At 43.5% G+C, this 23932-nt stretch overlaps 1 long non-coding RNA gene across 1 annotated transcript; it reads left to right on the top strand.

The window, feature by feature from the left end:
* Positions 1 to 5384: 5384 nt before the first annotated feature.
* On the top strand, positions 5385 to 14323 carry LOC148152016 (uncharacterized). Its single transcript, XR_015759223.1, has 3 exons — positions 5385 to 5470; positions 13121 to 13602; positions 14218 to 14323. It is a non-coding gene; the product is annotated as an uncharacterized LOC148152016 (long non-coding RNA).
* The last annotated feature ends 9609 nt before the right edge of the window (positions 14324 to 23932 follow it).

Below are 23932 nucleotides of genomic sequence, written 5' to 3'. Positions count from 1 at the left end.
AGAAGAAAGAAGGCGGCTTACGAAAGGTGGAGGAAGCAAGGGTCTTGCTCAGCTCTAGAGGATTACAGGCAGGCGAGGAAAGAGCTCAAAAATGATCTGAGGAGAGCTAGGAGGAGGTATGAGAAAGGCTTGGCAGGAAGGATTAGGGAGAATCCAAAGGCATTTTACATGTATGTGAGCAATAAGAGAATGATCAAAAAAAGAGTAGGGCTGATCAGGGATAGCATAGGGAACTTGTGTATAGAGTCTGAGGAGGTAGGGGAGGCCCTAAATGAGTTTATGCTTCTGTCTTTACTAAAGAAAAGGACCTTGTAGTGAATGAAATCATTGAGGAGCAGGTACACATGCTGGAATGGATAGAGATTGAGGAAGCTGATGTGCTGAAAATTTTGACAAACATGAAGATTGACAAGGCGCCAGGGCCAGACCAGATTTGTCCTCGGCTGCTTTGGGAAGTGAGAAATGTGATTGCTTCACAGCTTGCGAAGATCTTTGCATTCTCGCTCTCCACCAGAGTCATACCTGAGGACTGAAGAGAGGCAAATGTAATTCCACTCTTCAAGAAAGGAAATAGGGAAATCCCCGGCAATTACAGACCAGTCAGTCTCACGTCTATCGTCTGCAAGGTGTTAGAAAGGATTCTAAGGGATAGGATTTATGACCATCTGGAAGAGCATGGTTTGATTAAATGCAGTCAGCATGGCTTTGTGAGGGGCAGGTCATGCCTCACAAAACTTATTGAGTTCTTTGAGGATGTTACGAGACAAGTTGATGAGGGTCGAGCAGTAAATGTGGTATATATGGACTTCAGTAAGGCTTTTGATAAGGTTCCCCATGGTAGGCTCGTTCAGAAGGTCAGGAGGAATGGGATATAGGGAAATTTAGCTGTCTGGATACAGAATTGGCTGGTCGACAGAAGACAGCGAGTGGTAGTGGAAGGAAGGTATTCTGCCTGGAGGTGAGCGGTGTTCCATAGGGCTCTGTTCTTGGGCCTCTACTCTTTGTAATTTCTAACAATGACTTGGATGAGGAGATTGAAGGATGGGTTAGCAAGTTTGCAGATGACACAAAGTTTGGAGGTGTTGTTGACAGTATCGAGGACTGTTGTAGGCTGCAGCGTGACATTGACAGGATGCAGAGATGGGCTGAGAGGTGGCAGATGGAGTTCAACCTGGATAAATGTGAAGTGATGCATTTTGGAAGGTTGAACTTGAAAGTTGAGTACAGGATTAAAGACAGGATTGAGTTTAAGAGCCGTGAGATCTTGTTGCAGCTCTATAAAACTTTGGTTCGACTGCACTTGGAATACTGTGTCCAGTTCTGGTCGCCCCATTTATAGGAAAGATTTTGAATTAGTGGTGCTGGAAGAACACAGCAATTCAGGCAGCATCCGAGGAGCAGCAAAATTGACGTTTCGGGCAAAAGCCCTTCATCAGGAATAAAGGCAGACAGCCAGAAGCATGGAGAGATAAGCTAGAGGAGTGTGGGGGTGGGGAGAAAGTAGCATAGAGTACAATAGGTGAGTGGGGGAGGGGATGAAGGTGATAGGTCAGAGAGGAGGGTGGAGTGGATAGGTGGAAAAGAAGGTAGGCAGGTAGGACAAGTTGCCTGAACTGCTGTGCTCTTCCAGCACCACTAATCCAAAATCTGGTTTCCAGCATCTGCAGTCATTGCTTTTACGTATTATAGGAAAGATGTGGATGCGTTGGAGAGGGTTCAGAGGAGGTTTACCAGGGTGCTGCCTGGAATGGAGGGCTTATCTTACAAAGAGAGGTTGACTGAGCTTGGACTTTTTTCATTGGAAAAAAGAAGGAAGAGAGGGGACCTAATTGAGGTGTATAAGATAATGAGAGGCATAGATAGAGTTGATAGCCAGAGACTTTTTCCCAGGGCAGAAATTGTTAACATGAGGCGTCATATTTTTAATGTCAAGGTGCTTTCCTTCTGGTTAATTTCAATTTTAAAAAGTAGAAGGAGTTTTACTCTGGATCCAACCCCGAGCTGTGGCTGTCCTGGGAGTGTTTGATGGAGATGGTGTTGAAAGAGCTTTATTCTGTCTCTAACACTGTCCTGCCCCAACTGATGCTGAAGCTGTTGATTTTGAGATTTGTGTTGGAAGCTGATGTAACATCTCCCTTTCTCAACGGTTGCTGTGGTTGGCGCCTCAGTTTTATAATAGCTTTGTCATTCTCTCAGCTCCTACTGACCGTACACAGACTTCCCGTTTGTTGTTCGTATCGTGTATGATTGCCTCACATTTATTTGGCAGGAAGTCAAGTAACTTCTGTATTTTTCTGTAAAAGGACAAGAGTAAGCGAGTGAGAAGGATGAAATGGTGAAGTATTAACGATGAGGTCTCTCTATGTTTGTCTTTCTGCAGTCCTGCTGTCAGTCTCAGTACGGGGTCACAGTAAGTACTTTCTAATACTGACCTTTCAAATCCACTTTGTTCATCATGGAATTGCCTCCTCCTTGATGGTCTGTTGCTGTCTGGTATTTAGTTCCCAAACTGTTCCTGCTCAGCACGATGTGCCTTTTCCTTCACTGCGGTTTCTACATCAGGGAGAAATCATTTGTTTTATCAAAAATGAAAGCAGTGACAATTGACTATTCCGAGCGTGATGATTTATTCCTTCATGTTTTCCTTGTAGATTCATGAATCTTAGACATTTACAGCGTAGAAGGAGGCCATTTTGGGTCATCATGTCTGTATCAGTCAACAATGACCTCACTCGACTTCTCCCATTTTGCTGCTCTCCATCTAAAAGCCTTCTTAACCAACTTATTGAGGGCTTTAATGAAATTAGTGGAGTGGAGATCGCGGTGGGAGGTGGGACTCAGTTGGAGGGAATTTTGAAAATAATAAAAAAGGGATGCTGTTCAGAGGGTCAATGTGGATTTGTTGGGTCAAATCTCCTGTTTTCACACTGCAGGGATTCGGAAAATAGAAATGACAGAGCAGAGGTGCAGGCTACTGAAGAGGCAAATAGAGATGCAAATGAACATTGAAGTACAAATGTTAGCAGCGTTTGTAACTCAACCGCCCTTTCAGGCAGTGTGTTCCAGACTCTTATTAACCTCTCCATGAGGAAGAATCTGTTAAGTCTCCTCCCACTTCTATCTCCGACCTTAAATCTATCTTTCCTGTTTACTGACCACAGTATGAATGAAGAAAGGACCTTCTTGCCTATCCTATTTGAGCACTCATAATTATCCATATTTTATTAGTTTTCCTGTCAACCAATCAAAAAAAAAGAGAGAGCAGATAATGCATGGTAGTGAAGAGGTGAATGATAATCAAAGTGTGATGGGAAGGGGTCGGAGATGTATGGACAAAGATACAAGAGGTGAGGCCACATTGGATTTGGTACGAGAGAGTCATGTATTAGGTGTAGACAACTGGGATCAAGTGAATCTCTTGAAGAGTATAAGGCCTGTAGGGGCATTCTTATGAGGGATATCAGGAGGGTAAAAAGTGGACATCAGATAACCTCAGCTGATCAGGCTGAGCATAAGTCAAAGATATTCTACAAAGTCATTAGAAGCCAGAGAGCATCCAGGGAGGGAATAGGGCCTCTTCCAGATCAATGAGGTCATCTATGTGTAGAACCAGAGGAGAGGGGGGGATATCCTAAACAAATATTTTGCATCAGTTTTTACTGTGGAGAATGAAATTGACGCAAGGGAACTCGGGCAAATAAATATTAATGTCTTGAAGGAATTCACTTTACTGAAGAGGAAGTGTTGGAGCTCCTGAAAAACATAAAAGTGGCTTTGTGCAGGGGAAATCATGTGTCACAAACTTGACTGAGCTTTTTGAAAATGTAACCAAAAGACAAGTGAGGGCAGAGGGGGAGATATTGTTTACATGAACTTGTGTAAAGCTGTTGTCAAAGTTCCACATGGTGGACTAATTAGTGAAGTTAGGTGGCATGGGATTCAGGGAGAGAAGGCCAGTTGGATACAAAATTTGCTTGATGGTAAGAGACAGAGTGTCGTGATGGGGTTTGTTTTTACATTGTACCATGTGACCTCATTTGAGGAACATTCTAAGATATCATCCATCTTCTGTCAGTGATTAACTCCTTCATCAATGTTGCAACACCCCCTCCTCTTTGACATTCCCCCTACCCCTACATGTCTAATCTCACAGTGCGATAGCCCAGAACATTGTGCTGTCAATCCTGTCACACCCTCAACCATGTCTCTGTGATAACAACAATATCTCATCCCCACTCATTAATCTACGCCCTCAGCTCGTCTGCCTTACTCAGAAGTAAATGCCATCCAACCATGCCACACTCCCTTATGCCCTCACTTGACGATATTCACACTGCCTTCTGGATTTACTTGGATTGCCTTCTCATCGTCAGTTAGCTCAGTTGGCTGGACAGTTGGTCTGTGATGTGGAGTGATGCCAACAAGGGATGTTTAATTCCCATATTGTCTGAGGTGACCATGAAGTTCCAATCTTCTCAACCTTGCCCCTTGTCTGAGGCAGAGTGACCCTCAGGTTAAATCATTACCAGGCATAACTTCCGTGAACGAGACAGGAGTTCTCTCGCACAATGATGAGTTTACCTTTTTACTTCAGTTTACTTTCTTCCATCTTCATGTCTCTCTGTATCCACCTCCACCCCCACCCCCACAATGCTTCCACTGCATCCCCCATCCCTCTGCTATGACTGATTAATGAGCCAGTTTGCTGAAGGCTGGCTCGGTAATAGATTAGAAAGTGATGGGCCATAGAAAACGTTCTGCAGGGAGGGCCCTGAGTCCTGCTCTTCAGATAACTCTGGGTCTCCTGGAACAATGGAGAGTTCAGAAAACTCTCAAGCACCAAACCCTCTCTTCAACCAACAGCAACAACCCCCACAGTCTAACCTCAGGATGTTTACAAAAACCACCCAAAGCCCTCTGTTGTATCCAGCCTGGAGCTCATTCCACACTGTCACTAGTCTGTTCAGAAATCACAATTGTATCATATCATACCTTTTCTCACGAAATAACAGATTCAATGTTTTACCTCACTGTTTAGTGTCTGTGCTGATGTCTTATATTCTCTCTCTCTCTCCCCTCACAGCAGATTCTGGTAATGGCTGGTCAATGACAATCGCGGATGGAGTGAGGGCTGAAGAAGGAGGCTCCGCTGTCTTTCCCTGCAGCTTCACCCACCCTGACACTCACCTCACACTCACCGGCTCCATCTTATGGTACAAGGAGGAAACACAGGCTTTAATCTTTAAGTGTACGTCTCCTGGTCCAGACCATTCCCAGGGTGAGCTGTGTGAGAATGTGATACAGCGGGACGGTGGGAATCGATTCAGATTCGTGGGGAACCTCAGCAACAAAGATGCCTCAATAATGATGGAGGGACTGAGCTGGGAGGATGCTGGGTCCTATTGGTGTTGTGTGGATCTCAATATTGACAAGTTTGGATCTGGAAAAGGAACACGCTTGAAAGTGAAAGGTGAGGAACAATGTTTGGATGTGTCACTGCCCTGACAGCTCAATGGGAACAGGCTCCACCTGGTCTGGGAGCTCTCGGGTTGGCTCCTTCTACTGGGCTCTTCCAGTTGGTGTCAGGGAGGAGGCAGTGAGAAGGACAGAGACAGAGAGGCACAAAGAGAGAGAGAGAGAGAGAGAGAGAGACAAAGAGAGAAAGAGACATGACTGGGATTTAGAGACCATTCCATCACCATCTTTGAAACCTCCCAAAGTCACACTCATTCATTATCACGTTCAAACTGGCTTCATTGCTCTGGGATGGGGAACAGAGAAAACATCACTGACAATCCAAGCTCCAAGATCCCCACCAATGAAGGTCCAGCTTTATCAGCATTGGGTGAGGACAAGAGAGACCTGGCACCTCCTGAACCCTCATTGGATGAGCTCATCTCAGGGTGAAGGAACTCTCAGCTCACATTGGCCGAGAACCTCACTGTTGCTATCCTCCACCTCTATTGGCTGAGGAGAAAATGGTGGGAGCTGTCCTTGCCAGAGGCTAATGTCCTGGGGATTGTGGCAGTTTGTGAAATTTGAATTTGAAAATATCTAAAACTGAAAACTAGTCTAATAATGACCGTGTAACCATCACCATTAAAAAAGAATCTGGGTTAATCATGTCCTTTTGGGAGGGAAATCTGCTATCCTTACCCGATCTGACCTACATGTGACTCCATACCCACAGTTATGTGTTTGACTCTTAACTGCCCCTCAGTTGTGGATAAGGAGTGAACCCAGGAGTGCAAATGAAACTATGGCTGCAAGAGCAGGTCACAGGCTAAGAATCCTATGAATTAATACACCTCCTGACTGCAAAGCCTCTTGGCCAGTCAGGAGTGTGATGAAATACTTCCCACTTGCCTGGAACTGTGCAGGAAAATATATCACTGCTCTGTCATTATTACTGGGTCAAAGACCTGGAAATCCCACCCTAACATCATTGTGGGAATAAAAATAACTATCAAATGCACTGCAGCAAGACAGCAACATTCCCTCCACCAGCACCTTCCAAAGTAGGGACCTTGAAGACCTCAGTGAAAAATGAAATCGGATACAGGCCATCCTGACTTGGAACTGTCTTTTCATTTCCAAGGGGATGTGAGTGTCCCATGCACAGTCAGTCTTTACTGGCCAGCCCTGGAGAAGGAATGGTGAGCTGCCTTCTTGAACTGCTGTATTCCCTCAGCTGCAGAGACATTCACGATACGGTTGGTAAAGGATTTCCAAGGCTTTGTCCCAGTGACACTGAAGGAATGATGAAATATTCCCAAATCAGGATGGTGAGTGTCTTGGAGGGAAGCTTGTAGGTGGAGATGTTCTCCTGTATCCCATGTTCATCAGTGAACAACCATCCCCACTTCTGACCTTATGGTGGAGGGAGGGTCATTGATGATGCAGCTAAAGATGGTTAGACCAAGGACACACTAACCTGAGGAACTCCTGTAGAGATGTGTTCTGGAGCTAAGATGACTGATCTCCAAGAACAACAACCAGCTTCCTCTGTGCCAGGTCTGACTGAAACCCACGGAGGTTTCAATCTGGATTCCCACTGGATTCAGTTTTGCTCAGGTTCCTTGATGTACACTCGCTCAAATACAGCCTTGATGTTAACAACAGGCACATTCGCCTGTACCTGTCTTTTTGTTTTTTCCGTTGTTTACCTATTATTTACTATCTGTGCTACTTAACTCTGTGATCTGCCTGTACTGCTCACAAGACAAAGCTTTTTGCCGTGCCTCGGTACATGTGACAATAAATTCAATTCAATTCGATTCGATTCAATTCGATTCGATTCAATTCAATTCAGTCACTGACAGCTTCCAGCAGTTTAATTGGCCAAATTGAAAATATGTAACATTTCACTGCAAACGAGATACCTCAGTTGTTTTGAGCATGATTTGAATCTAAACAATCCGATTAAATTATCCCCCAGAATACTAAAACTCAATCGAGTTTGAATTTATTGTTTTTTGCCAACCTCAAACTAATGAGACAATCTGATGTTTGGGGTATAAAAAAAAAGCAGATATGTTGAAAGTTCGACAGAGAGTAACTGCCATTGAGAGACTGCCGTACAAAACACTCTCAATCAAAGGGACCTTCTTCACATGAAACATCTTTGCAGTGAAAGACAGAAGTCGACCCAGAAGATCTTTAGCTGAAAGAAGAAACACACTGACAATAACAGCCACTGTGTGGTTTTGTAATGAAGCTGATGTAATGTTAATACAGGTGGTTATTGGAACAGTATATTGTTATAGAGTTGGAGGCAGATAGCAAGCAGTTGTGGGAAAGTTAAAAATCACACAACACCAGGTTATAGTCCAACAGGTTTAATTGGAAGCATACTAGCTTTCGGAGCATGGGATACAGGAGAACATCTCCACCTACAAGCTTCCCTCCAAGACACTCACCATCCTGATTTGGGAATATTTCATCATTCCTTCAGTGTCACTGGGACAAAGCCTTGGAAATCCTTTACCAACCGTATTGTGAATGTCTCTGCAGCTGAGGGAATACAGCAGTTCAAGAAGGCAGCTCACCATTCCTTCTCCAGCGCTGGCCAATAAAGGCTGGCTGTGCATGGGACACCCACATCCCCTTGGACAATGAAAAGATAGTTGTGTTGGCCTGGGATGCACAAAGATGTTGTTAACTTTTGCCGTATGTGTCATACAGGCAAGTGGTCGGTGAGCCAAAGCAGTGAACCCAACACCTTTGTTGCCAGTTCCCACATTTGAAGAACCTTTCACGTGGGTTATGATGATTGTGTAGGTTCCCTCCCTATAACTATAAGTGGGAACCAGTACTTGCTAAACATAATGGGTGTGCCTCCCAGATTTCCGGATGCAATTCCATTACGGAGCATTAAGGCAAAAAGGGTGGTAGAGGAGTTAGTAGCTTTCTTCACTTGGTATGAGCTACCCAGAGAGACTCAGTCAGATCATTGTCTAATTTTATTGCTCAGCTGTTGAAAGAAGTCATGGATAGATTAGGCATAAAGCACATTAAACCAAGTGCATATCATCCTGAAACTCAGGGAGCTTTGGAAAGGTGGCATCAGACCCTGATGACCATGTTAAGAGTGTGCTGTCAGGATTACCTGAATGATTGGGATGAAGGTATCCCATTCATATTGTTTGCATTAGAGATGGCTCAAATGAATCAACTCAGTTCACTCCCTTTGAGTTAATATCCGGACATGAAGTGAGAGGTACTTTGAAATTAATTAAAGAGAAATTGACAGGACTGAAGTCGGAGGTCACACACTTGGATTATGTATCAGAGGTGAGAGAGAGATTAAATCAGGCAGGTGAGTTAGCTAAACAGCACTGAAAGAGGGTGCAGTGTAGATTGAAGCAGGTGGCAGATAAACACTCCGAAATTCAGACATTTTCCCGTGGGGATGATGTGTTAGTATTGTTACCAATAACAGAATATCCTCTCAAAGTCAGGTTCAGTGGTCCGTGACAAATTGAGAAAAAAGTTGAGTCAGGTAAACTATCAGGTAAAGATGCTGGACAGGAAAAACAGGGAACTGGAGGAACAGTGTTAGTTACTGCCCCACAGGGTGAGGAATCAAATCTCATGTTGTGCAGTTTGATTACCTTAAAATGCCTGAAACAATGAAGAAGTCCTTGAGGAGTGGGATAGGTGAGTGAACAATCTGTCCCAGGGACAAAGAACCAGTGGAAAGGATTGTTGCAGCAGTACAAGGACATATGCAGGAATAAGATGGAGAGGCCTGATCCTCTTGTGCATGAGGTAGAAGTAGGGAATGCTGTTCCAATAAAACACACCTACAGGCTTAATCCTTTCAACGCCACACAGGTCCAGAAGGAAGTGGATGCAATGCTCAATGAAGCTATCATCGAACTGAGTCAAAGCAAGTGGAGTTCGATGATCGTTTTAGTTACCAAACCTGACGGGATTCAACAATTTTGCGTTGACCATTGGAAGGTTAAGGCCATTACAAAAGCAAACTCAGATCAATACTAAAATTGGAGGACTGTATAGAGAAAGTTGGACAAGCCCCTAACATCACAAAGTTGGACTTACTGTTTGGGTATTGTCATCCCTTTATCAGAGAAAGTGAAATAAATTTCTGCGTTTGTCACCCCAAATGGGTTATGTCAATTCAAAGTGCTTACCTTTTGAATGAAGAACATACCAGCCACATTTAAAAGGCTCGTGAACAGAGGTGTGGCTGTGTTAACAAACTGTGCAGTATATCTGGATGATGCAGTGATCTTTAGTGAGTCATGGAAAGATCACATGGTACAGTTGGCACACAGTTCTTTGAACGATTAAGAGAAGCAAAATGGTAATAAAATTAAAGAAAACACAATTTGCGAAGGCAGAGGAGACATTATTGGGACATAACATCGGTCATGAAATGTTGGCCCTCAGGAATGCAAAGACAAAGACCATCGAGGAATTTCCACAAACAACCTCAAAGAAAGAAGTGCTTTGATTTTGGGGACTAAGTGGATTCTACTGGAAGTTTGTTCCAAATGTCAGCAGGGTAGTGACTTCACTCACGGATTTCCTAAAGAAGACCACGACATTTCGGTGGATGGAACAATGCCAGGAGGCACTTGACAATGTAAGAGTTGTATTAACTGTGGCACCAGTTTTAGCTGCACCAAATGTTGCAATCAAAGTTGCAATCGATGCTCATGATATTGGACTTGAGGCTGTACTGCTGCAGGAAGATGATGATGGAATTGAATAGCCAGTCGGTTACTTTTCAAAGAAACCCAATACCCACCAGAGAAAAATATTCTACCATCGAAAAGGAATTATTAAGTTTGGTACTGGCCATACAACATTATCACAAATTTAACGGATAAATTTTAAATAATGTTGAACAGATAACAATGTTATACATATGTGTGTGGAAATCAATATGAACTTAAATTAATATCCTATGTATTTCACTTTCATCGGGTTAAGAATTAGGCAAAAAATGGAGACATCTTTTCATTATGATGGTTCATTTTTTTTCTTCAGGGGAGTTGTTATGAAGTTGAAGCTGCGTACTGTACCTTTAAGCGAGAGTGAAAGCTGTTCTACACTGAGAATGTGCAGGCACCTAACATGTGACTAACGAGCAGTCTCAGAGTGTACTGGAAAATTGAAAATATGTAACATTTAGCGGAAAATTAGATACCTCAATTGTTTTGACGATAATTTGAGTCTAACCAATCAGTGTAAATTATGCCCCGGATACTAAAACCCAATCAAGTTTGAATTTATTGTTTTTGCCAACTTCAAAACAATGAAACCACCTGATGTTTGGGGTATAAAAAAAGCAGACATTTTGAAAGTTAGACAGAGAGTAACTGCCATTGAGAAACTGCCATTCAAAACATTCTGTACCAAAGGTACCTTTCTCATATGAAACATCTTTGCAGTGAAAGACAGAAGACAACTCAGGGAGATCTTGAGCTGAAAGAAGAAACACATCAATAATAACAGCCACTGTGTGGTTTTGTAATGAAGCTGATGTAACTTTAATACGGATGGTTATTGGAACAGTAGATTGTTATAGAGTTGGAGACAGATAGCGAGCAGTTTAGGGAAAGGAGGCTAAGAGTTGGAAATAGTTGTTGTTTAATGTTCACTTCTCGAGTCAAAGAATAAATTGATTTTTAATATAAAAGTGAATTTTGGGAGTCCTCTCTTCCTCATACTTTAACAGATGGCGATGCGAGGTGAGCTTTTCTGGGTGTTTGGTTTAATTAGCAGAAGGCTTCACCGCCGTCTCGTAACAGCAGCTTCACCTGGGCAATCAGGATGGACAATACATGCACATAATCCGGGCCAGTGACACCCATGATGGAATAAAACAAAAGCAGAAATAAATTAAACAAAGAACATCCTGAGGAAAAACCAAAACCAAAACTGCAGATGCTGCAAATCGGAAACAAAAATGGAAATTGTCAGAAAAGCTCAGCAGGTCTGGCAGCACCTGTGGAGAGAAATCAGAGTTAACGTTTCAGGCAGAGTGACCCTTCCTCAAGATGCTGAGGAGTTTGACAAGACAGATTCTGAGAGGATATTTGGTCTTGTGAACAGAAGTCAAACAGGGGAACAATTGCATAATAATGGAATTTCTATGTAAATTGAGATGAGGAAACATTTAACCTCACAGCTCCTCTTTTAAGTTGATGAAGCAAAGAGCCACATGGCTGATTATCCCCCTCCTCCTGCACCTAAATATCTTACTTAATATAGAAAACTTTAATCTGGACTCTGAGCTTAAATTAACCTGTGCTCATTTCAAAGGTCACAGCTTGGTGCTGGTGAATGGTTACATTAGGAATGACACCAGGGGGTTCTCCTTCTCACAAAGTGTGGTCAATACTTTGAATGTGTTTGCTGGACAGAGTGAGGGGGAAGGCTGTAAAATCCTTGACCTCGTTTAAAGAAAATTAACTTTGAGCAATGGGTGGAGGGTTTTGCATGAATGAATTCAGGAGGGTTCAATGGATCCGATCTGTGAGTATCTTCAGCAGCCACACGGCACCAGGTTATAGTCCAACAGGTTTATTTGAAATAACAAGGTTCAGAGCACTGCCCCTGCATCAGGTGAAGTCTGGTGCAGTGTGACTTCTGACTTTGTCCACCTCAGTGCAACACTGGCACCTCCACACCGTGTAAATATCTTGTAACCAAGATTTGGAGATGCCGGTGTTGGACTGCGGTCGACAAAGTTAAAAATCACACAACACCAGGTTATAGTCCAACAGGTTTATTTGGAAGCACTGCTTTTGGAGCGCTGCTCCTTCATCAGGTGGGTGTGAAGTATAAGATTGTAAGATACAGAATTTATAGCAAAGGTTTATAGTGTGATGTAACTGAAATTACATATTGAAAAAGATCTGGATTGTTTGTTAAGTCTCTCATCCTTTGGAATGACCATGTTGGCTTCAATTCTTTTATATGTAAATCACAAAACATTTTTAAAAAAGTTCCATTCTCAAATGAACTTTAACAATTGGTGTCTGTCAGCCCAGACAATGTATTGAAGGTGTGAGCTCCCCTGGGTGATACTGTCTGTGCCACAACGTTTAGACTGATTCTAATCTTAAAAAATGAATTTATAGAATTTTACATGGATTTTTGAGCAAAGTAAAATGTTACTCTGGAAGTACAAATTCACCCCCACAAACATATATGTGCATGCGTGCATGTGCGCATGTGCATATGTGTGTGGGGCGGGGATGTGGAAGGAGGGGAGGGGGATGGTTGTGAATGTCTGTGAGGAGTTGTGCCTGTGTGTGAGTGTAAGTATAAAGTCTGTGAGAGGGTGCATGTGTGAGTGTGGCAGTGTATGTGTGAGCGTATCAGAGAGGGTCTGCATCAGTATGTGTGTGTGTGTATGTGTATAGTGTGATGGGATCACCTGTAGTGTGACATGAACCCAAGATCCCGGATGAGGCCATCCCCATGGGTACCGAACTCTGCTCGGCCACTTTTCGTTGCTGCCAGACCCGATGTCCGCCTTGGAGGATGGTCACCTGAAAGTCCAAGGTTGAATGTCCCAGACTGCTGTATGTGGCAGGTACTCATGCAACTCAGCCAACATTGTCTCTCTCTTTCGCTGCAGGCAAGGATGCCCTGAGGCAAGCTACATTGGTGAGACCAAGCAGAAGCTACGGCAACGGATGGATGTGCACTGTACAACAATCAACAGACAGGAGTGCTCCCCCCCGCCCACCGCCCCCAGTCAGAGAACACTTCAGCGGTCCTGCACACACGGACATACACACAAGTATACAGAGACACACACAAATATACAGAGACACACACATACACAGACACACACACTCCTCCAGACACACATACAGGCGCAGATGCTCTTTCATAAGCTCACAAATACACTCCCACAATCACACATTCATCCTCTTTCAGACTTATACCCCTTTATACTCATACACAGACACTTGCGTGCACACTTTCACAGACACTAACAACCACCCCCTAACAAACACACACACACACATGCACACAAACACATATTAGTTTGTGGGGTGAAGTTGTACTTTCAGAATTTCATCAAACTTTGTTCAAAAAACTGCATGAATCCATGTAAGTTTCTATAGTTATTTTTTAGATTAGAATCAGTCTAAACATTGTGGCACAGACAGTATCACACAGGGGAGCTCACACTTTCAATACATTATCTGGGCTGACAGACACCAATTGTTAAAGTTCACTTGAGAATGTAACTTTTAAAAGAAAATTGTGATTTACATTTTAAAGAACTGAAACCAACATGGTCACTCTAACGGATGAGAGACTGAACAAATTATCCTGGTCTTTTTCAACATATAATTTCAGTTACATCACACTATAAACATTTGCTATAAATTCTGTGTCTTACAATCTTATACTCCACAATCACCTGATGAAGGAGCAGCGCTCCGAAAGCTAGTGCTTCAAAATAAACCTGTTGGACTATAACCTGGTGATGTCTGATTTTTAATCTTGTAATCAAGGTTTTCAAATTGAGTGGCGAGGAGACATTTTGATCAGGGTGACTCTTCCTGGGGAATGTCGAGGACAGACCTGTTAGAGATATGAGTGGAGTCTTTAATTGTTCATTTTATTGTGAAGTTGAAAGGAATGTAACATATTGAAATAAGACCTTCTGCACACTGACCTCATCCATTCTGATGTTTGTCCTTTCCTTTGATGCTCAAGGAGATGTCTCAGTGGTGAGTGGGACAGAGGGAGATTCAGTTACTTTACCCTGTATCTTCGAGACCAGATCCTACCCTCCCCTGACCACTGTTACCTGGATGAGGAAGGAGCCCTACCAACACATCATTACATTTACAGCCCAATCACAGGGAAATTGGACATCTGTACACGGTGGAAATCGGTACGAGCTCATCGGGAACCCAGAGGAGGGAAATGCCTCGACCAGGATAAACCAGCTGAGTGTGAGGGACAATCACACTTACCTGTGTCTGGTGGAATACAGGTCAAGATTCAATCTTTTGTATCTGATCCAGAAAGAGACTCGGTTGCAGGTACATGGTAAGAAACCGTTACCACATTCTTCAGCCTGTAGAAGGTGCACGGTGAGAGTGGAACAGATTCTGTGAATGCTTTGTGATTTGATTTTCTGGTGAAAGGACATGGAACTAAAACATGAACACTATTTCTCTCCATCGGTATTGTCTGCCCTGCTGAGTGTTTGCAGCATTTTGATGTTTATTTAAAATGTCCAGCATCTGTAGTATTTTAGCTTTTGGTTTCAAATTTAATTTTTTTCAATATTTAATGTTCTGTGATGTGCTGATATTTTTTAGGCGCTTCTGATGTCAGTATTGAAAGACATTGACACACTCAGAATATTTAGTTCAATCTCCAAATGACCCAAAGTTATACTGACATTAAGATCATCTCCTTGAACAGGAAGGTGCTACAGACTAATGTGTCCCTCTTGGATCCAACCTTCATCAGGAACAGTTCCATCAATGCAAGTACATTCCCCCAGTGTCCATCTGACTGTGTGAGGCATCACAGCCACGTGGGACCTATCTTAGCCCTGCATTCACCCTTGTGCTATAACAGGAATTGGTGATGTACTGTTACTGTTACTGTCACTGGGTGACTAATCCAGACACCCAATCCGGGGGCCATGGGTTCAAATCCCACCACAGCAGCAGGTGACTTTTTTAAAAAATCTGGTATTTTAAAAAAAAGCTAACCTAATGGCTGCATTTGACCATTGTTGAAATTTGGAAAAGCTGATCTGATTCAATCGTACATTTTAGGGAATCTGGGGTTTGGTTCAGTTAGCTGGACGGTTGGTTTGCAAAGCAGTGTGATGCCAATAGTTTAGATTAGATTAGATTAGATTACAGTGTGGAAACAGGCCCTTCGGCCCAACAAGTCCACACCGACCCGCCGAAGCGAAACCCACCCATACCCCTACATTTACCCCTTACCTAACACTACGGGCAATTTAGTATGGCCAATTCACCTAACCTGCACATCTTTGTGACTGTGGGAGGAAACCGGAGCACCCGGAGGAAACCCACGCAGACACGGGGAGAACGTGCAAACTCCACACAGTCAGTCGCCTGAGTCGGGAATTGAACCCGGGTCTCTGGCGCTGCGAGGCAGCAGTGCTAACCACTGTGCCACCGTGCCGCCCACAATAGTGTGGGTTCAATCCCCACATTGGCTCAGGTGACCATGAAGCACCCTCCTTCTCAACTCTCCCCTCACTGAGGTGTGGTGGCCCTCAGGTTAAACCACCACCAATTGTCTCTCTCTCTCAAGAGAAAGCAGCCCATGGTCTGGTAATAATATGGCAACTTGATTTAGAGAATGAAATCTGCCATTCACACTCAGTGTCATGTGTTGCCATATGCACAATCTTGAGCCCTCTCTCTCCATCAGCACCACCTCACACAGGCTCAGGGCTGCTCATAATTCACCAACTCTGCACAGTCCACTTCTAACTCTGTATTGGGAAAACAAAACACAGACTGGGTGATTACTTTGCAGAACAGAAATGTTCTCCCCACAAAAATGATTCTCAGCATCCAGTTGCCTGCCATTTCCACACACCACTCTTTGGGGACCCAGTGACCTTCTGGACTCAATATTGCGGTGAATAATTTCAGGGCCTCAGCACCTTCTCCTACCTCCTTCCCCCAACCCCCACACACCAGGCCTTGTCATCACATGGGCTGCTACCAAAACAATCCATTGTCAGTGACGAATGGTCCCCATCAGCCGCTGTTCATTCTCCCAGGCTGACCTTTCCCCTTTCGTTTGTCTGTCCAATTGTTTTTGTCTCTGTCTGGGATCCGTTTCCACTGAGTGTTTACTCCTGCCCCCTCACCCCCCTCCCCATCTTCAGCATCTATACCAACCTTTTCCCAGCTACAATCAGTTATAGAGTCATACAGCACAGGAGCAGACCCTTCAGTTCAATGAGTCCACACTGACCATAATCCCATACTAAAGTAGTCCCACCTGCCTTCACGTGGCCCATATCCCTCCAAACATTTCTTTTTCATGAAATTATCTAAATGCCTTTTAAACGCTGTAACTATCCCCAAATCCACCATTTCCTCTGGAAGTTCATTCCACATGTACCACTCTCTGTGTAAAATGAAAACTGCCCCTTACAGGCATAGAGTCATAGAGATGTGCAGCATGGAAACAGACCCTTCGGTCCAACCCGTCCATGCCGACCAGATATCCCAACCCAATCTCGTTCCACCTGCCAGCACCCGGCCCATTTCCCTCCAAACCCTTCCTATTCATATACCCATCCAAATGCCTCTTAAATGTTGCAATTCTAACAACCTCCACCACTTCATCTGGCAGCTCATTCCATACACATACCACCCTCTGTGTGAAAAAGATGCCCCTTAGGTCTGTTTTATATCTTTCCCCTCTCACCCTAAACCTATGCCCTCTAGTTCTGGACTCTCAGACCTCAGAGAAAAAATCTTGCCTATTTATCCTATCCATGCCTCTCGTAATTTTGTAAACCTCTATAAGGTCACCCCTCAGCCTCCTTCCTTATGTCTTTTTAAAATCTTTCTCCTCTCACCTTAAAGATATGCCCCAGTCTTGAAATCTCCCACCTGAGCAAAAAGACACCTGCCATTCACCTTATCTATATTCCTCATGCTTTTATCGATCTTGATAAGGTCACCTCTCAACCTTGTACGCTCCAGTGAGAAATGTCCTAGTCGCTCCAGCCTCTTCCGATAACTCAAGGCCTGCTTTATTTCCAACATACCGGTAAACCTCTTCTCCAGCTAAATGATATCCTTGCAATAACAGGGTGACCAGAACTGGACACAATAGAGGCCTCACCAGCATCCTGTCCAACCTGAACATAACATCCCAACTCCGATTATCAAAGGTCTGAGCAATGAAGGTAAGTGTGCTGAACCACCGTATATATAGATAATGCAAATTTGGAAGAATTCTGTACCTGAATCCCTAGGTCTCTGTTCTACAGCACTACCCAAGGCCCTACTTTTAATTGTGTAAGTCTTCCCTTTGTTTGTTTTCCCAAAGTGCAATACCTCACACTTATCTTAAACTCCATCTGTCACTCTTCAGCCCATTGACCCATTTGATTATGATCTTTTTGTATTCTAAGATAACCTTCTTCACTGTTCAATATTCTATCAATTTTGGTATCAACCACAAACTTGCAAAACATGCTTTTTGTAGTCTCATCGAAATTGTTGATATAAATGACTGACAAAAGTGGGCCCAGCCCTGATCCCCGTGGAACCCTGCTGGTCACAGGCCTCCAGAACAAAACCCTCCCTCCACCGTCACTGTCTGTCTTCTGCCTTTCAGCCAATTGTGCATCCACTTGCAAAGCTCACCCTGAATCCCATGGGATCTAACTTCACTAATTAGTCTACCATGCTGAACCTTGTCAAAGGATTTACCAAAGTCTAAGTAAACAATGTTAACCCCTCTGCCCTCATCAATTTTCTTGTTTACTTCTTCAAAAAACTCCATCAAGTTTGTGAGACACGATATCCCTCGCACAAAACCATCCCAAATCATTCCTTGCCTCTCCAAATTCATATAAATCCAAAATTTCGGAACAACTTACTCACCACCGAAGTCAGACTCACAGGTCTGAAGTTCCCAGGCTTCTCCTGACATTCCTTCTTGAACATTAGCCACACTCCAGTCATTCAGCACCTGACTGTTATTTATGGATGATACAAATGTTCCTGCAGGGGGCCCAGCAATTTCCTCATAACTTCTGACAAAGTCCTGGGATTGAGTAGATCACGTCTCAGAGATTTATATTTATATTTTCGAAGACCTCTAACAATTCCTCTTCTGTAATACAAGCTGTTTTCAAAATTTTAATACTGATTTCTCAGAGTTCTCTGGCTTCCACTTCTTTCTCCACAGTAAAAACTGACACAAAATGTTCATTTGATATCTCTCCCATCTCCTGAGGGGTGGCATGATGGCTCAGTGGTTAGCACTGGCACCAGGGACCTGAGTTCAATTCCAGCCTCAGGCAGCTGGAGTTTGCATGTTCTCCCTGTGTGGTGAGGGTTTCCTCCCACAGTCCAAAGATGTGCAGGTTAGGTGAATTGGCCATGCGACGTTGCCCATAGTGTTAGGTGAATTAGTCAGTGGAAATGGGTCTGGGTGGGTTACTCTTTCGAGGGTCGGAATGGGTTTGTTGGGCTGAAGGGCCTTTTATCACATTAGGTTAGATTAGTTACAATGTGAAAACAGGCCCTTCAGCCCAACAAGTCCACACCGACCCGCCGAAGCGCAACCCACCCAGACCCATTCTCGTACATTTACCCCTTCACCTAACACTACGGTCAATTTTAGCTTAGCCAATTCACCAAACCTGCACATTTTGTGGACTATGGGAGGAAACCGGAGCACCCGGAGGAGACCCACGCAGACACGGCGAGAATGTGCAAACTCCACACAGACAGTCGCCTGAGGCGTAGAATTGAACCCGGGTCTCTGGCACTGTGAGGGAGCAGTGCTGACCACTGTGCCACCGTGCCGCCCTCATTGTAGGGAATCTAAAACACAAAGGCAACCTCTTTGTTTTTTAAGGAGACTTACACTCTATCTCTTGTTGCTGTCTTGGTCTTAATGTACTTATAGAATCCCTTTGGATTATCCTTAACCTTATTTGCCGAGGCTACCCATATCCTTTCTTTAACTTCCTGATCTCCCTCTTATGAATGACCTGACACTCATTATACAGTGCAAGAGATCCATTTGGATCCAGTTGTTTATATTGAGTATATGATTCTTTTTTATCCCTGACTGGAACCTCCATCTCTTTAATCACCCATTGTTCCTGAAAGCAGTACAGTTGAAACCATCCTTTGTGAATGGTCTTTTCTGTCTCAGAAGAGATCGCAGTGATCCAAGAATCTGAATCCCTGAACATTACACACCTCTTCAGCCATTGATTTGTCTCCTTTATCCTTTTGTTCCCTAATCTGAGCTTGGCTCAGGGAGTAAACCAGAGATTACTACTTTTGAGGGTCTGTTTTTTATATCTTCTACCTAACCTCTGATATTCACTTTGCAAAGCCTTTACTCTTTCCCTAACTATGTCATTCCCATCAATGTGTACAAAAACGTCCAGTGTCTCACTCTTCTCTTTAACAGTATGTGTCAATCATTTTGCAATGTCCTTAATCCTAGCACCAAGAAAACAGTACAATATCCTAGATTCATGCTCACTGCTGCAGAACCTCCTGTCTGTGCCCTTGACAGGAGAGTCACCTACAATAATTATTCTTTTAAATTTTGTCAAACCCCTCCAAATATAAGATTCATTCTTACAGTCCCTTCTAATTTCCTCTGAGAGATTATCCTTTCAACAGTATGAGAGATTTCTGAACTACCTTCTTACCTTTCCTGACAGTCATCCTTCTATCTGACTGATCCTGCTGTGTTATCAGCTCTCGAAATCTACTGGCCGTCTAACTCTGCGTCTCTTGTATGCCCTCAATGTCATTAAGTCTAAAAAGAAGCAACTTACAACAGCATATTATCTCTAAAATAAACTACCTTTCTTTATCCAAAGAGTTAATATTAAGCACAAGTGGTCCAGCAGACAGCTATCAATGTCCTGATTAAAAGGAAAATCCCACGTGTCAGCCTGTCCAAGAGCTCTGTAAACACAACTTGGTTTGAAACAAAACATTCCTCAGCAATTTAAAAAAAAATGCTTCAGTGAGTTTAAAAACATCTCTCTCATAATTTCATAGTGGAAAAAGACTGAACAGTCCACATGTGGGCCTATCCAAAACTTCCATTGAGAAAACTCCATTTCATAAAAAATTGTGTCAGTTTTTTTTGCTTCTTTTGCATTTTTGACGAGAAAAAAGCTAAAAATTAATCAAATAAAAAGCTTATATCCTGAAATTTAGTAAACGTAAGAAATCTGAAAGTAAATCTGGAAATAAATCTGAATCTCAGGAGCAGCTGCAAGATCCACACTCCTCTCAGTCCACTGTTTTTAATCATTTTATTTCTGAAGAAGTGTCACTGGACCCAAAACATTAACTCTACTTTCTCTGCAGAGATGCCACCATACCTGCTGAGTTTTTCCTGCAAGTGTCAGGTCAGTGGAAGCGAGTGTGAGTCCTGGAGGTTGGGTCAGGGGCTGTATGAGGAACAGCACTAGGTCCCATGATTTCTGTCCCTAGCCCTATCTACACGTGAATGCTGACCCACTGAATTATATTTGCCGGCTGGGTAAGGAATCACCTATGATGCTGGGGACATCTTCTGGGTCAAGTTATTTGGGAATACTTCAGCCCTAACATTTGCACTGATGAGCAGGGCTCCCCCTCATTGAAGATGGGGATGGGGATGAGGTACAAAGGTAAACTGGCCAAAAATATAAAGGAGGATAGTAAAAGCTTTTTTAGGTATGTGAAAGGCAAAAAAATGGTTAGGACTAAAATTGGACCCTTGAAGACAGAAGCAGGGGAATATATTATGGGGAACAAAGAAATGGCAGAAGAATTGAATTGGTACTTCAGATCTGTGTTCACTGGGGAAGACACAAGCAATCTCCCTGAGGTAATAGTGGCTGAAGGACCTGAACTGAAGGGAATTTATATTTGCCAGGAATTGGTGTTGGAGAGACTGTTAAGTCTGAAGGTTGATAAGTCCCCGGGGCCTGATGGTCTACATCCCAGGGTACTGAAAGGAGGTGGCTCGAGAAATCGTGATGCGTTGGTGATTATTTTCCGGAGTTCGATAGATTCAGGATCAGTTCCTACGGATTGGAGGGTGGCTAATGTTGTACCACTTTTTAAGAAAGGAACGAGTGAAAGCAGGAAATTATAGACCAGTTAGTCTGACCGAGATGGTTGGAAATATGCTGGAGTCTATTATAAAGGATGAAATTACGACACATCTGGATAGCAGTAACAGAATAGGTCAGAGTCAGCATGGATTTATGAAGGGGAAATCATGTTTGACTAATCTTCTGGAATTTTTTGAGGATGTAACTCTGAAGATGGACGAGGGAGATCCAGCAGATGTAGTGTACCTGGACTTTCAGAAAGCCTTTGATAAAGTCCCACATTGGAGGTTAGTGAGCAAAATTAGGGTGCATGGTATTGGGGGCAAAGTACTAACTTGGATTGAAAGTTGGTTGGCTGACAGGAAGCAAAGAGTAGTGATAAACGGCTCCATTTCGGAATGGTAGGCAGCTTTTTACTATATGTATTAATGATATAGAAGATGGTATTAGTAATAACATTAGCAAATTTGCTGATGACACTAAGCTGGGTGGCAGGGTGAAATGTGAGGAGGATGTTAGAAGATTACAGGGTGACCTCGACAGGTTAGATGAGTGGACAGATGCATGGCAGATGCAGTTTAATGTGGATAAATGTATGGTTATCCACTTTGGTGGTAAGAACAGGAAGGCAGATTACTACCTAAATGGAGTCAAGTTAGGTAAAGGGGCAGTACAAAAAGATCTGTACACCAGTCAATGAAGGTAAGCATGTAGGTACAGCAGGTGGTGAAGAAGGCTAATAGCATGCTGGCCTTCATAACAAGAGGGATTGAGTATAGAAGCAAAGGAGTTCTTCTGCAGTTTGTACAGGGCCCTGGTGAGACCACACCTAGAGTATTGTGTGCAGTTCTGGTCTCCAAATTTGAGGAAAGACATTCTGGCTATTGAGGGAGTGCAGCATAGGTTCACGAGGTCAATTCCTGGAATGGCAGGACTACCTTACGCTGAAAGACTGGAGCAACTGGGCTTGTATAGCCTTGAGTTTAGGAGACTGAGAGGAGATCTGATTGAGACATATAAGATAATTAAAGGATTTGACACTCTGGCGGCAGGAAACATGTTTCCGCTGATGGGTGAGTGCCGAACCAGAGGACACAGCTTAAAAATAAAGGGTAGACCATTTAGGACAGAGATGAGGAGAAACTTCTTCACCCAGAGAGTGTTGGGAGTGTGGAATGCTCTGCCCCAGAGGGCAGTGGAGGCTCAGTCTCTGAATTCATTTAAGAAAGAGTTGGATAGAGCTCTCAAGGATAGTGGAATCAAGGGTTATGGGGATAAGGCAGGAACAGGATACTGATTAAGGATGATCAGCCATGATCATATTGAATGGTGGTGCAGGCTCAAAGGGCAGAATGGCCTACTCCTGCACCTGCTGTCTATTGTCTATCGTCTATTTGTGGAGACTCATACTCCTGTTAGTTGCTTAATTGTCCTCAACTATTCATAACTGCATGTGACCGGTCTGCTGAGCTTATATCTGATGCACTGACAGTGGAATCACTTCACCCAGAGCATCAATTGCTGCTCATGCTGTTTGACATGGAAGTAACCCTGTTTTATAGCTGATATCTCATTTTCAGGTTTGATGGTGCTGTTCCTGGCATCCCCTCCTGCATTGTTCATTGAACCAGGATTGATGTCCTGACTTGATGTTAATGGCTGAGTGGGGGAAAATTACAGGCCATGAGTTTCAACTGTACTGCTTTCAGGAACGGGTGAATAAAGAGATGGAGGTTCCAGGCTGAAGAGGTGTGTAATGTTCAGGGATTCAGATTCTTGGATCACTGCGATCTCTTCTGAGACAGAAAAGACCATTCACAAAGGATGGTTTCAACTGTACTGCTTTCAGGAACAACAGGTGAATAAAGAGATGGAGGTTCCAGTCAGGGATAGGAGAGAATCATATACTAAATATAAACAACTGGATCCAAATGGATCTCTTGCACTGTATAATGAGTGTCAGGCCATTCATAAGAGGGAGATCAGGAAGTTAAAGAAAGGATATGGGTAGCCTCGGCAAATAAGGTTAAAGGTAATCCAAAGGGATTCTATAAGTACATTAAGACCAAGACAGCAACAAGAGATAGAGTGTAAGTCTCCTTAAAAAACAAAGAGATTGCCTTTGCAATGGCGGAATGGGGGAAAATTACAGGCCATGAGTTTAGAGAGTGTGTTACAGCCCAATTCTGCTGTACTGATGGCCCACAGTGTCTCAGGGATCCCAGTGTTGACTTGCTCAATCTGTTCAAAGACTATCCCATTTAACACAGGGCTAGTGCGATACATGATGGGGATATACCTCAATGTGATGATGGGACTTTGTCTCCACAGGACTGTGTGGTAGTTACTCCTCCCAATCCTATAATAGGCAGATAGACGGCTGAGGACAAGGTCAAGCTTTTTTCTCTTGTTGGTTCCCTCACCCCCCGCCACAGACCCAGTCCAAGAGCTATGTCATTTCAGATTCCACCAGCTCAGGCAGTAGTAAAACTGCTGAGTCTGTCTTGGTGTTCGACAGTGACGTCTCCCACCCAGAGTACATTCTGTGCCAGTGTTGACCTCAGTGCTTCCTCCAAGTGGTGATAAACATGATCA

This window comes from Chiloscyllium plagiosum, unplaced genomic scaffold (genome assembly GCF_037043375.1).
Source record: "Chiloscyllium plagiosum isolate Xiang-an unplaced genomic scaffold, Cpla_swu_hap1 HiC_scaffold_2, whole genome shotgun sequence".
Classification (NCBI taxonomy): Eukaryota; Metazoa; Chordata; class Chondrichthyes; order Orectolobiformes; family Hemiscylliidae; genus Chiloscyllium; species Chiloscyllium plagiosum.
This window is presented reverse-complemented; position numbering and strand designations above follow the sequence as displayed.